General features: G+C 37.6%; 1 protein-coding gene across 2 annotated transcripts in view; it reads left to right on the plus strand.

Moving 5' to 3' along the window:
• The window catches only part of map2 (microtubule-associated protein 2), a 73,091-nt gene that overhangs the window by 509 nt on the left and 60,502 nt on the right, over positions 1–12,080 (plus strand). For both annotated transcript variants that reach the window (XM_058081166.1, XM_058081165.1), the window contains exon 2: positions 11,452–11,504. The gene's annotated coding sequence lies outside the window, so the exon portion shown is untranslated. The remainder of the gene's footprint in view (positions 1–11,451; positions 11,505–12,080) is intronic.

A 12,080-nucleotide genomic window follows, 5' to 3' on the forward strand; every position in this document is an offset into this window, starting at 1 on the left:
TGAAGGGTCACATGATTATGTAAATCCTATTTGATGTCATGTATGTGTTTTTTTGTGTTTTAAATCAAATAATCTGCATTGAAAACAATATCTGTATAATAATAATGACATGCAGGTCTCCTAGTGTGCAGTTTATTCATGTCTTATCTCCATAAAGGGACTGACTATTGATTTCTCTCTGTTTGTGTCCACTGGGCTTCAGTGAATGGAGTCACTGTTAAAGCCTGATGCCTTCACAATGATGTTGCCATGTATTAAGTCATAGGCAGACAGGCAGTGGGCCCCGCCTTGTTGTAGGGACCGGGCCTACCGTATGTGTCTGTCCATAGGCACGATGGGAATGTAAAGCACACAAGCAGATCTAAGTGTTGATGAAATGGTGTGACGCTGCAATATTTCACACTCGTTGTTCATTATGCAAAAGATTGACACAAGGGTTTTTACAAATGGACATTATAATAGGTGTGATGCCTGTTTATGCAATACCATGCAATACACATGTCAAATAATGCTCGGGTGGCTACAGCAACCTGTGCCAATGAATCACCGCTTGTGTCGTGGGCGCAATACTGTAGGAGGATTGACTGTCAGTCAGATACCAAGCGAGAAGGTGAATAAGAAGTGCGCTTCTCTTATAACGCAGTGTCGTCTTCACTTCGTTGTCCTTGCAGAGGCATGAAATGATCTCATCTCATGGTGTACCTAATGAGGTTTTGGTTGACAGCAGTTGTCCATCAAGAAGCCAACAGATTGTAAAGCATATTGACAAAAGCTATATGAGGTCATACTGGTAGCCTTGTGTTCTGTTTTTAGCTGACCTCATCTAACCTACGCATAAGGTCACTATGGAATTCACCCCCTGTGCATGACGGAACTCATTCAGTGCCACGATATTCTGACTGTAAGCACGGCATTACACGTATTTCGATGATGTATAGGTCGGGATACTGCAACAAATACTGCAGTCTCATTGCAAACATATTGGATTTATATGCCTGAGTCGCATTTGAAAAAATCAGATACAGGTAAAAAAAAAAAGACCTGCAGTGTGAACATAGCCTGTGAGACCAACAATGCTAACCACTAGAGCACCGTACAGCATGTCGGAAATCATGACCTTTGTAACGATACACATAACTGCCTACCAGGCATAACAATACAACTTTGATACTTAATGATGAGCCGGGACAGTCGCATATTAAGTCGCATAATTTGCATAATTTCATTTACCCACCCAAAATTATGTTTTTTATTAATTCATGGATCTGAACACGGAACTTAGCAAACCGATGACCACCTATATTTGCCACCTACATTTTTTTTTAGCTTGGAATTATTTATTTTGAATCATTGTTTTTGGGGTCAGAAGTCAGATTTTTATTTTTCTACGCTCTGAGTTTTGTTTTTGAGCTATGCATTTTTATATGTTATTTTAGGAATACCTGAATAGAAGAGCTAAACTGCTGAAATGTAAGCCAATAGGAAGTCTCAAAGTAAAAAGCTGTCCCCAAACATGCAATGCTTTTAAAATAGAAAATGAAAACCAATTGGGGGCATCTCTGGCGTCTGTCTTTTTTGACTTCATCTGCAGACTCCTAAACATCCTTCTAACAGTTTTTTAAACATTTTGCACCGAAAGCTCAAGCAAAACGGCTGAACAGTGTACGCTCAGCCTGGAAAGTTTGGGAAATAAATTTGAACACTCTGCGTTAATTGGATAACTGTTGCCTGTCCTAATTGACTTTGTTACGTGTGTGTGACTACATTGCTGTGATTCTAAGTCAATTAGTGATTGAGACGATTAGGCTGTTGTTGGGAAAACATATCAGGTCCGCTGTAAGATTCAAAATTCACGGTTGGATGCATAGTCAAGAGATCGAGGGTTTGAATCTCAATTTGTGGAGTTTCTCCCCATATAGTATGTGACGGTTTTGTCCAGGTACTCCACCTGCACCCCAAAAATGTGCATGTTCGGTTAATTGGAAGCTCATAATTATCCATAGTTGTGATGGCGAGTGTGGTTGTTTGTTTATATGTGCCCTGCGATTGACTGTTGACTAGTCCAGGGTACCCGAAGTCAGCTGAGATAAGCTTCAGGTCATCCATGTCCTTGAAAAGACAAGCATGGATGGTATAAGTACTACTGGTGGTACGAGGTTCCATATACGGGAGATCGGGACGATGTTGGTTCTCCAATCTGTGTTCATAGCTATGAATGTGAGTGTGAATGATTGTTTGTCTATATTTATAATTAGCGACCAGTCCAGGGTGTACCCTGCGACCCTAGTGAGGTTAAGGCGGTGTAGAAAATGGATGAATGGATGTTTGACGCTAAAAAAGTATAAGTCGATGAACGTTCTCATTCACATTCATTCAGGTCGTTGTATGGTCTGGTCATTGAATCGATCCCAACAAGACCGTGTCTTGGAATTTGCTTAAAAACTACATCGGACAGCGCACACCTGAAGGGGTCATGCAGTGATCCATTCAGTTTGTTTACCGCTGAAAGTCCTCACTGCATTGTGTCATTTTGCACCACAAAAAAAGAGCGGAATCCTTCTTGTTTTGGTCCTACCTTTAGAGGATAAATACTTTGGATCCTGTACCGTCAGCTGACTGTTCAGACAGAGTTCCCTATTTGACATATCGGTAGCTGTGTTACCAGATGCTTTGTCGAGTGCGTAAGACACTTCTCTGAACCTGCCGACGATCTGTGGGGATTCACTACGCATCTTTTCCTCGAGTTCCTCGGAAGATGAATTATTCCTGCGTTGTTTTGAAGTGTTCCAAGCATTTTTGGGAGTGAGACATTTCTCTCTCAGTTACGTAATCGCCGCTGACACCTACATGTGTGCAAAACCAAACAGAGTAGAGAAAAACGGAATAAAGCAAAATCCTGTCAAAGACATGGCATTTATTGTCTTTAATATGGTAATAAGTTGCTTGTGGCATCATACAATTTTAACATTGGGCTTGTCAGTGACGTTTAACAGGTCAATCCATTTGATTTTACATCTCTATTAGTTTTAACCCATTGCACCCCTTTTGTTGGAATTGATGCATGAGATCATTTATCTATCCCAGCATGCTTTTATGTTTGTGTCTTTCTTCAGAAGACTGCTCGTTGACTCCCCAGGGAAGAGGGGAAGCATCTTCCTTTTTAAGACTTTAATCTTGGCTCATCTGTTCTTGCCAAACCCAATTTTGCTGACACGCGGTCACATGGAACATATGACAACTCACTTCTGTAATGCTTTTTAACATATACTGTATATCCTATATACAGTATATTCTCAGGAGCAATGAAGTTTTAGGAAAAATGTCATGCACGCATGTAGATAATGGCAGCTAATGTGGGATTTGTAAACCACGATAATTGATTAAAGCTGGTTTTCTTAAGTACCATGATCTTAATTCAATCACTACACTATAAAAAGGCACTGCAACTAACAATGGGTTCCTGGAATAATGAGATTCTGCAAAGTAGAAATGAGCCTGACGCATCCTTAACAGTGTTACTAGGCTACTAACCTTGCAGTCTTCGTGTGCACTTTTTATGGTGTGAATGTTGGGAAGCATGACTGGATAATTTCAAAGATGCCCCCTGTTGGTGGAAATAATTTTATTATTATTTGTAATAATTTTTTAATAATTTTAAAATATTTTTACAAATAATTTTTAACAGTTTTTAATAATTTTTGATACATTTTAAAATAATTTTTAATACGTTTTTAATAATTGTTTAATAATTTTTTAATAATTTTTATATTTTTTTAAATATTTTTTAAATATTTTTTAAATATTTTTAAAATATTTTTTATAAATTGTTTTACTTTATACTTATTTTGTGGACGTTAGCATGGGTCAGGTCGTACATTGGTGGTCTCCCAACCTGATGGTTGCTGGTTCGATTCTCAGTCGCTGGATTCCAACACATTTCTAGGATATTTCAACATTCCTTCTACATCTCAGGTTTGGTAGTCACATGCAATTTCGACTGAAAATATGTTTTTAATATGTGGCAGAACCCGCCATTAACCATGTCCTAATAATGTCCATAATTAGGCCATTTATTGGTTGCCCTACATTGGTGAAGCTTGAGTTGCACAGCAAGTATTCAGAGACAAACTTGACCTTGAAGTGTTCTTCATGTCAGCTTGATATTTTCACTCTCACTCATACATCACAAACCAAGCTTATCAACAACCCAAATGCTGACCTCACTCACGGTGCAACAAAAAATAACCCTCAAGGCATGCTGCTGGGAAGCCCATGTAAACACTTCCCCATCAGGAAGTCATAAGGCCGGTTATGAGTTAGTATAAAATAGTATTGTTTTGCATGTATATTAGTGTGTATGCAATTATTTCTATATACGCATAATCCATGTGGTGCAGTTACATTGTGTGTTCCATATGTGTTATGTTTGGTTGCGCCGTGAGTGAGGGAGACAGGGAGATGAGTGTCATATCAATAGTAGTATGACTATATATATTGTAGTGTTATATATGTTGAGTTGTAAAAGTTGCAGGATTATCTTAATTTTTATTTTTCTGCACAAAATAAGATGAAAAATAAATAAACAAATCAAGAATAAAGAAAATCAATCAATCAGTAATAAATAAATAATAATAATAAAACAGCAAATAATAAAAACTTAAGAAACCACATATAGTTGGTGGGTACACAAATTATTTTTTTCAGATTAAAATTAACAAAGCATTATTAGAGCCCTGTAGACATGACAAAACACGACTATAGTCACATTTATACTCTTTTTATTTACAACATATTGCGCAACTGCAGGGTCCTGAGACACATGCTAACTCGCAAACTAGAGAGCTAGCGACCTAAACGGTAGCCTTGAAGTTATTTCCTTTTAAGCTTAAATAGCTAAAAACTTACCACTTCCACACGGATAGGGAGGATAACTATTAACAGTTATTTAACCTTTAACATGAACTTTAATCAAATGTAATAATTTTTTCTGGGTACATGATACCATACAGCATCCATATCAAACTTGCGCGGGCCGCACTAACATTAAACTTTCATATCAAGGCGGGGGCCTCAAACCATTAGGTTAACTTAAAACGTTCAGTTGCTGTTAAATCAGTGTATTAAGACTGACTTTCTTTCTCCCATTGGAAGCCATTTACCCGTTTGGTAACCCCGCCTACTGTTCAATCGCTCCCCCATGCACATATACACACAAACACACTGTACGCTCACACACACACGCACACACACACACACAGCCTCCAATCCATGCGTCTCTTGTCAGCAGGCCCTCGCTCTCTTTGATTTGCTCGTTGCAGTGTTCTGCTGTGTTGCGGCACATTGTTTTATGTGCCTTCATTTTGTTTTCAGGAGCTGATGCGCAGATGAGTGAAGGAATCCAGTATTAGGAAGCTTTTTTTTTCCTGAAAATAGTCAATGGGAAAATACATGGGTGAATTGGTATGATTGTTTTCATACATTGTAAACTCGGAGTGCTTGTGTTTGGTCAGCTGGTGCAGTGTTTGATTCCATGGCACACTGGAAGTGGTCATTTTTTTTCAATGTCAATGCATAGGTAGAGAATAAGCACCAAAGTCGAACACCCAGAAAGTGGAATTTAACTAGAATGTGTAACATTCTAAAAAAAAAAACACATTCTCGAGCCTCCGAAAGTTTAGTTTTTGACTGTCCCTATTGTGGTTTCACCCATTTAATTATACGTCAGGAAGAGGAACAAAGACATGACCGGGTTGACCGAGGGTTGGGTGGGGGTGGGTGGGTATCAGTCCTGATGCCTCCATCTTGGCAATCAGTATGCATGAAAAACTACCCATTCCTCTGATATGAACATTTTCTGAATCAGCTAATACCACTATTAGTTGCCATGGAGACTGACGGAGTTGAGGCGTTGCTAAGGAAACTGAGGGGCTGCTCATCACCACGCACAGCAGGCTTCAGTGCTCCCTCGAGCCAACCGGTATTACACAAATACACAAGACATACGCACACAATAAACGTCAATAAATATGTTCCTATAATGTGAGCTTTGATTCTTGAAAAAATAAACAATGATGGTGTCAATGGCATCGCCTCGAGACTTGGGGGGGGGGGGGGGGGTTGCATGTAAAGATGGAGATAAACAAAATAGACTGCACCATTCTTTAGAAGTCCGTTGAAGAACCCACACACAGTTGAGTCAGTGAAAATGGGAGGGATAATCACTTGGAAAATCTCAAATGAGTGTACAAATCTAAATCACATGAGCCAACCAATTAAGCATCCCACTTTTCTCCCAGAGGAGCTAATTACTAATCAGCATAGTCTTTAAAGGTCAGATTAGTTGCATGCATAGCAGAATATTCGGCAATAGTGCAATTTGATTCATCTAGCTCAGAATGCATGACTGTAACAAAGGCTCTTGATAGGTTTTGAGTTCCTGTTGTCAATTGCACAGTGCTTTCATGTTTATTCTGTTTTATGCATTGGGACTGTTTACATCTACACATGGAAGAGCTCTCATATAGTTTGCTATGTCTGACTCTTTGTGACATACATATACAGTTGATGTTGGAAATGATGGAAATGACGCAATGTATTTATTATTAGGTCCGTCAAAAATATCAAATAATAATAATAATAATAATAATTATAAAATAATAATAATTATTATTATAAAATAATAATAATTATTATAAAACACTACTAATAATAACTATTATTATAATAATAATAATTATTAATTATTATTAACTATTAATTATTAACTATTAACTATATAATAGTAATTATTATTTAATTTAAAAATAATGTAATTATTATAATAGTACTAATAATAATAATTATTATTATATAATTAATGATTAAAATACTACTAAATACTAAATACAAAAATACTACTAATAATAATTATTATTATCATATAATTATTATTATTATATAATTATTAATTACATAATAATAATAATATAATATAATATTATTATTATTTAATTAAAAATCAATTTAATTATTATAATAGTAATAATAACAATAATAATAATAATAATAATAATAATAATAATTACTATTATTATTACTATTATTAGCAAATTTAACTTCCGGACTATTATTTGCTACTTTTTTCACCCTCTATAAACCCTGTGGCTTAAACAATGTTCAGAACAATGTTCTGTAATAGGCGCTAATATCACATGTTTTGAAATGTTATGGAGTGATTCTGTTTTGATCTGACAAATTATAAGTAAGTTTGATCAAGCTTTGAATTACTACAACTTCTGCTTTCACCAGCTGTTGAACTTTGATGAGAAAAATAGTGTCTTACTTCCCCGAGTGATGCTGGGGCCACTGAGTGTAGATAGGATTGCAAGGTTTATAGTGTATCTGTAATCTGTGTAACTATCTCATGTTGCAACATGGAGAGGGTGAGCCCCGCCTCTCGCCCAAAAGTCAGCTGGGATAAGCTCCAGCATACCTCTGCGACCCTATTGAGGACTAGTGGCATAGAATTATAGACAATATATACTGTACAGTATATGTACACATTTTTTTCTCTTCTTTCTATTTGGGGAGTGCGGCTTGTATTTAATTCAATTTAATTAAATTAAATGTATTCATATAGCGCCAAAACAGCAGTTATCTCATGGCACTTCACAAATGAAAACAGTGTGACAGTTTTATTTTAGCTTTATTTCTACCGTTATTTCTACATTAATACATCATTTTCCAGACATACTTGCCAAAGGTGATTAATCATGATTAATTAATTTGTAAAATACATTAAAAAATATTATTTATACAATTATTTGACAGCCCTAACAATTATATTTTTATTCTATCGAAAGATTTATCCCCAGACCTTCTCTTCCCTTTAACCACAATAGGTTTATGACTTTATTAATCACTGTGACATTGTGATGGACAATTTTAATCAGTAAAACACGATTAATCATTCATGAAAATGACTTTTGGCTGCAGCTCAATTTTCCAGAAGCTATGCACGTAATAGTAATTGGAGCAACAGGATGGGATTCAGTGCTCCCTCAGGAAATAGCGTCTATATTACTCTGGTGCAAAATAATACACACAAGACGATGATGGTGTGCTGATGCTTGCTTAATAGGTAAATAAGCAAAGTTAAAACTAGTAGTGTTGAATGAGACACTCAAGACAAGATACTCTATTGGTAAACTTTTTTTTTTTTTTAACCTATTTTCCAACCACTTGAATAGGAATATAGTTAGCAGTGGGAGTGTTTTTGAGCGGGAATCTGCCTGTGTGTGAGGAGACACATCACACCCTTAGCCTTTCAATGTACTCAGCACCCAAAGTGTACTTTAATACTTCTACTTTTAGAATCACGGGCCACATTGGGTTAAAAAAATTGGCAGCTGTATATGTATATGTATCATCAGAATGACATAGTTGCTCACGGTGCAACAAAATGAAAACAAAACCCATTCACAGCAAGTTATCGCATCACAAAAATCAACCGCGACTACTACCATGTGTGTGATAAACAACAACTAAGTCCTAAAGATAACATGTAACTTAAAAGTGTTATTTCCAAATGGCCGCAAGGCATGCCGGGCAGTCCAGCCAAAACAATATATAAGCTATGAACAATAAAACATTGGATATCTCCTCAATATATTTTTCAATCAAGCAAAAATGGAACAAACACGGCAACATCTTTAGGAGAAAGAGTACCACAAGTTACCCAGCATGCCTTGTGGGTATTTTTTTTGCATGGATATTGTGCGTAGATATGTATTTGCATGCCCACATGGCGCAGTAGGTAGGTTACTTTGTTACTTTTGTGCATTGTGCGGCTATAGTTTTGATTTTAAAGGTTATTTTAGGTCATTTTAATGTTGTTGTGTTAGCTCACTGTTTAACATCGACGCTGATGGTTGTCTTTGTAATTCTAACACACACTGAAAACCATTTACAGTACGTCTCATATGACCTCGGTTCCCAAAGTGAAGCACCCCAGAGGCATGCCGATTGTCACAAGGGGTGCAGGAATAAAAATTAAAAACAATTAGCGCCTAAAACTCTCAATTACGACGCAAGGAGAATGGAAGAGAAAACAGACAAAGCGTGAAGTTGTTCATTGCTCTGCATAATATGAAGTAATTATTATTTTGTTCATTAAGAGTGTTTAATCTTGAATATTTTATTTGTATTGCTGTTTCAATCCCCGCAGTGAAAACCTGTCACTGTGAGCGGGGCTTTATGGTTGTTTGTTTTATCATGATTGCTAAACTTTGGCATGGAATGAATATGCAAACTTAAACCATAGTGAAAATGTGATTTTGGAAAATCATTTTAGACCTGGAATTACCATTAAATTAATGAACCAATCAATTATGTTCAAGTTAATAAGGATTAAAAGGTGTATGCATGAATAGTGTGTACATGGCTTCAGATGAAATTTCTTGTGAAAGTTTGTGAAACACTGCCATATGGCATTATGTATGTGTGTGTGTGTGTGTGTGTGTGTGTGTGCTAAACACAAAACATATAATTTGGATTACATTCAAGCGTTCGTTTGGCTGTTACAGTGCTGCAATGTATGTATTTATGGAGCGGTCTATTGTAATCATATACTGTAGTACAGGACACGACAAGGACAGGTTCACTCTTCACTTTTCATTTCATTTATATGAGCTGACATTTTTGATTAGCACAGCTTGTAATATGATGGCGCCTTACTACAGTTGTTTGACACGTTTCGTGACATGCCTTGGAAGTAAAGTATTTCACGTCACACAGAATCAACAGCGATAATCATTTTGCATCATGCTTTTGTACGTTTTATAACACTACACTTTTTTGTTATTCATTAATTTTCTACCGCTTCTACACCCTGGACTGGTGGCCAGCCAATCACAGGGCACATATAGACAAACAACCATTCACACTCACATTCATACCTATGGACAATTTGGAGTCGCCAATTAACCTAGCATGTTTTTGGAATGTGGGAGGAAACCGGAGTACCCGGAAAAAACCCACGCATGCACGGGGAGAACATGCAAACTCCACACAGAGATGGCGAGGGTGGAATTGAACCTTGGTCTCCTAGCTAGTATGAGGCCAGCGTGCGAACCCCGCAGTCGCCATGCAGCCTTTTTTGTTATTATTCATAGATATTTTATATAATACAATACATACATAATACACACACACTTTGAAAATTTGAATTAAAAATTTAAATATCTTATGATTTCCGCCTCTTTTTAATTTCCCTTGGTCATCCATGCAAACAAATCTATTTTTTTTGTGTTTTAGGCAAAATAAGATATTAATTACAAGATACACTATGTTGCAAAGCAAACTTTGTTTCTTATTGATTTGTTCTGTCTAGAGCAGGGGTGTGCAAACTAAGGCCCAGGGGCCACATTCGCATTCATACCTATGGACAATTTGGAGTCGCCAATTAACCTAGCATGTTTTTGGAATGTCGGAGGAAACCGGAGTACCCGGAGAAAACCCACGCATGCACGGGGAGAACATGCAAACTCCACACAGAGATGGCGAGGGTGGAATTGAACCCTGGTCTAATAGCTGTGAGGTCTGCGCGCTAACCACTCGGCCGCCGTGCCGCCGCTTCAGATTAATTGACTAATAAAATAATCGGTAGTTACAGCTCTGTTCATGCAGTATTTTGGAACATCGGTTATTAATTCGCTCCAAAAGGTCTGATAAAAACCGAATCCATAACAATCCATTCCAGACACCCAGAACTACAAAACACAAAAACACATTTTACATAGAATTATTATAGTTTTACATTCAGAAAACAAAGTGAAATACTCTAGATTGATTTAGTAATGGTAATCGAAGATCTGAAACAAATATTGTATGTGTGTTAGTTAGAACTTCCATCCACCTCGCAGGTGTGCCTTACGCTGGCCACAACAAAAGGCCTCTCAAAAATGTAGTTGCATTTTTGAAAATATCCATGTTCATATGGACGTATGACATGTATTACCTTATGTGTAGTGTGTATCAGTCGTGTTTTGAGCTGTCCGAGCATCCTCTGACTGCTTATGTTCTGGGGGTCTTTCCACCAGCAGGGAAGTGAATGTGTTTGAGCTGTCACTCTTAACAACCATGGATGAAGCACATAGACAAACACAAACACACTATTTTGTAAATTCTCCAGCTCGCCCTTGGCACAGAGCTCTCTTTAGATCCACCATTGACTTATTACTACTTTCACCCCTCAGACTCTACCTCATCCGCTCTCCATCTGTTCTGGAGATTTGCTGGGGCTAGGTTTATATGCACCGTGTGTGTGTGTGTGTATGTGTGTTAAGAGAGACGCCACCTGCCACCGCACTCCCAAAGGACTAACAAGCAAATGTGTCTCCCTCACTCGCTCGCTCTCTATTCCTTTCCACCCTCACCACTGCTCTTACCCTTTATCCTCTGTCACTTTTCCAGGACTCGGATGTTATCCTTTCCCCTGAGTCACGGACCGTATGACAGCCAGCCAGGTGAGTCTTTTTTTAGTCATCCCAGCCTGTCACTCGTTGTTCCTCTAATGCTCTTGCGCCATGCCTTTTTTTCTGCATACATTATATGTTGCTGTAAAGATGCTGTGTCACTGTGCTAGTAAAAGGAACTCAGTATAGGAGCTGCAGCAATCAGAAGATGAAATGCATTCCATAACTAGACACTGACAACTCGGCATTTGCATGAAAATTGGGTTATAAATTGTTCAAATAGCCTTACCATGCCCATCCAAACCTTATAAATGGTCGCCTGTGAAAACCGAGGGCATGTGTGTCCAGTCTTGGCCTGGAGTGCCTGGAGTTGTTTCAGTTGTTTTTTTTAAGCCTGTGGGTTGTCCAGACTCCCCTAACCCGAGAGAAAGGTTAGGATTCCCTAACCCTCAAATCACTTTGTAGAGGATGAAATGGGCAGATGTACTGTAAACATGTGCTTCAATCAAACTTTCTGAAGCGTGCTTGAAAAATAAATGTAACCATGTACCATAACGTCATGTGAAGTAAAGGGTTCCTCCACAAGTATGGAAAAGTATGGAATTTTATTTGATAAACATCCAGATC

The sequence above is a fragment of the Doryrhamphus excisus genome, chromosome 9, assembly GCF_030265055.1.
Source record: "Doryrhamphus excisus isolate RoL2022-K1 chromosome 9, RoL_Dexc_1.0, whole genome shotgun sequence".
Classification (NCBI taxonomy): Eukaryota; Metazoa; Chordata; class Actinopteri; order Syngnathiformes; family Syngnathidae; genus Doryrhamphus; species Doryrhamphus excisus.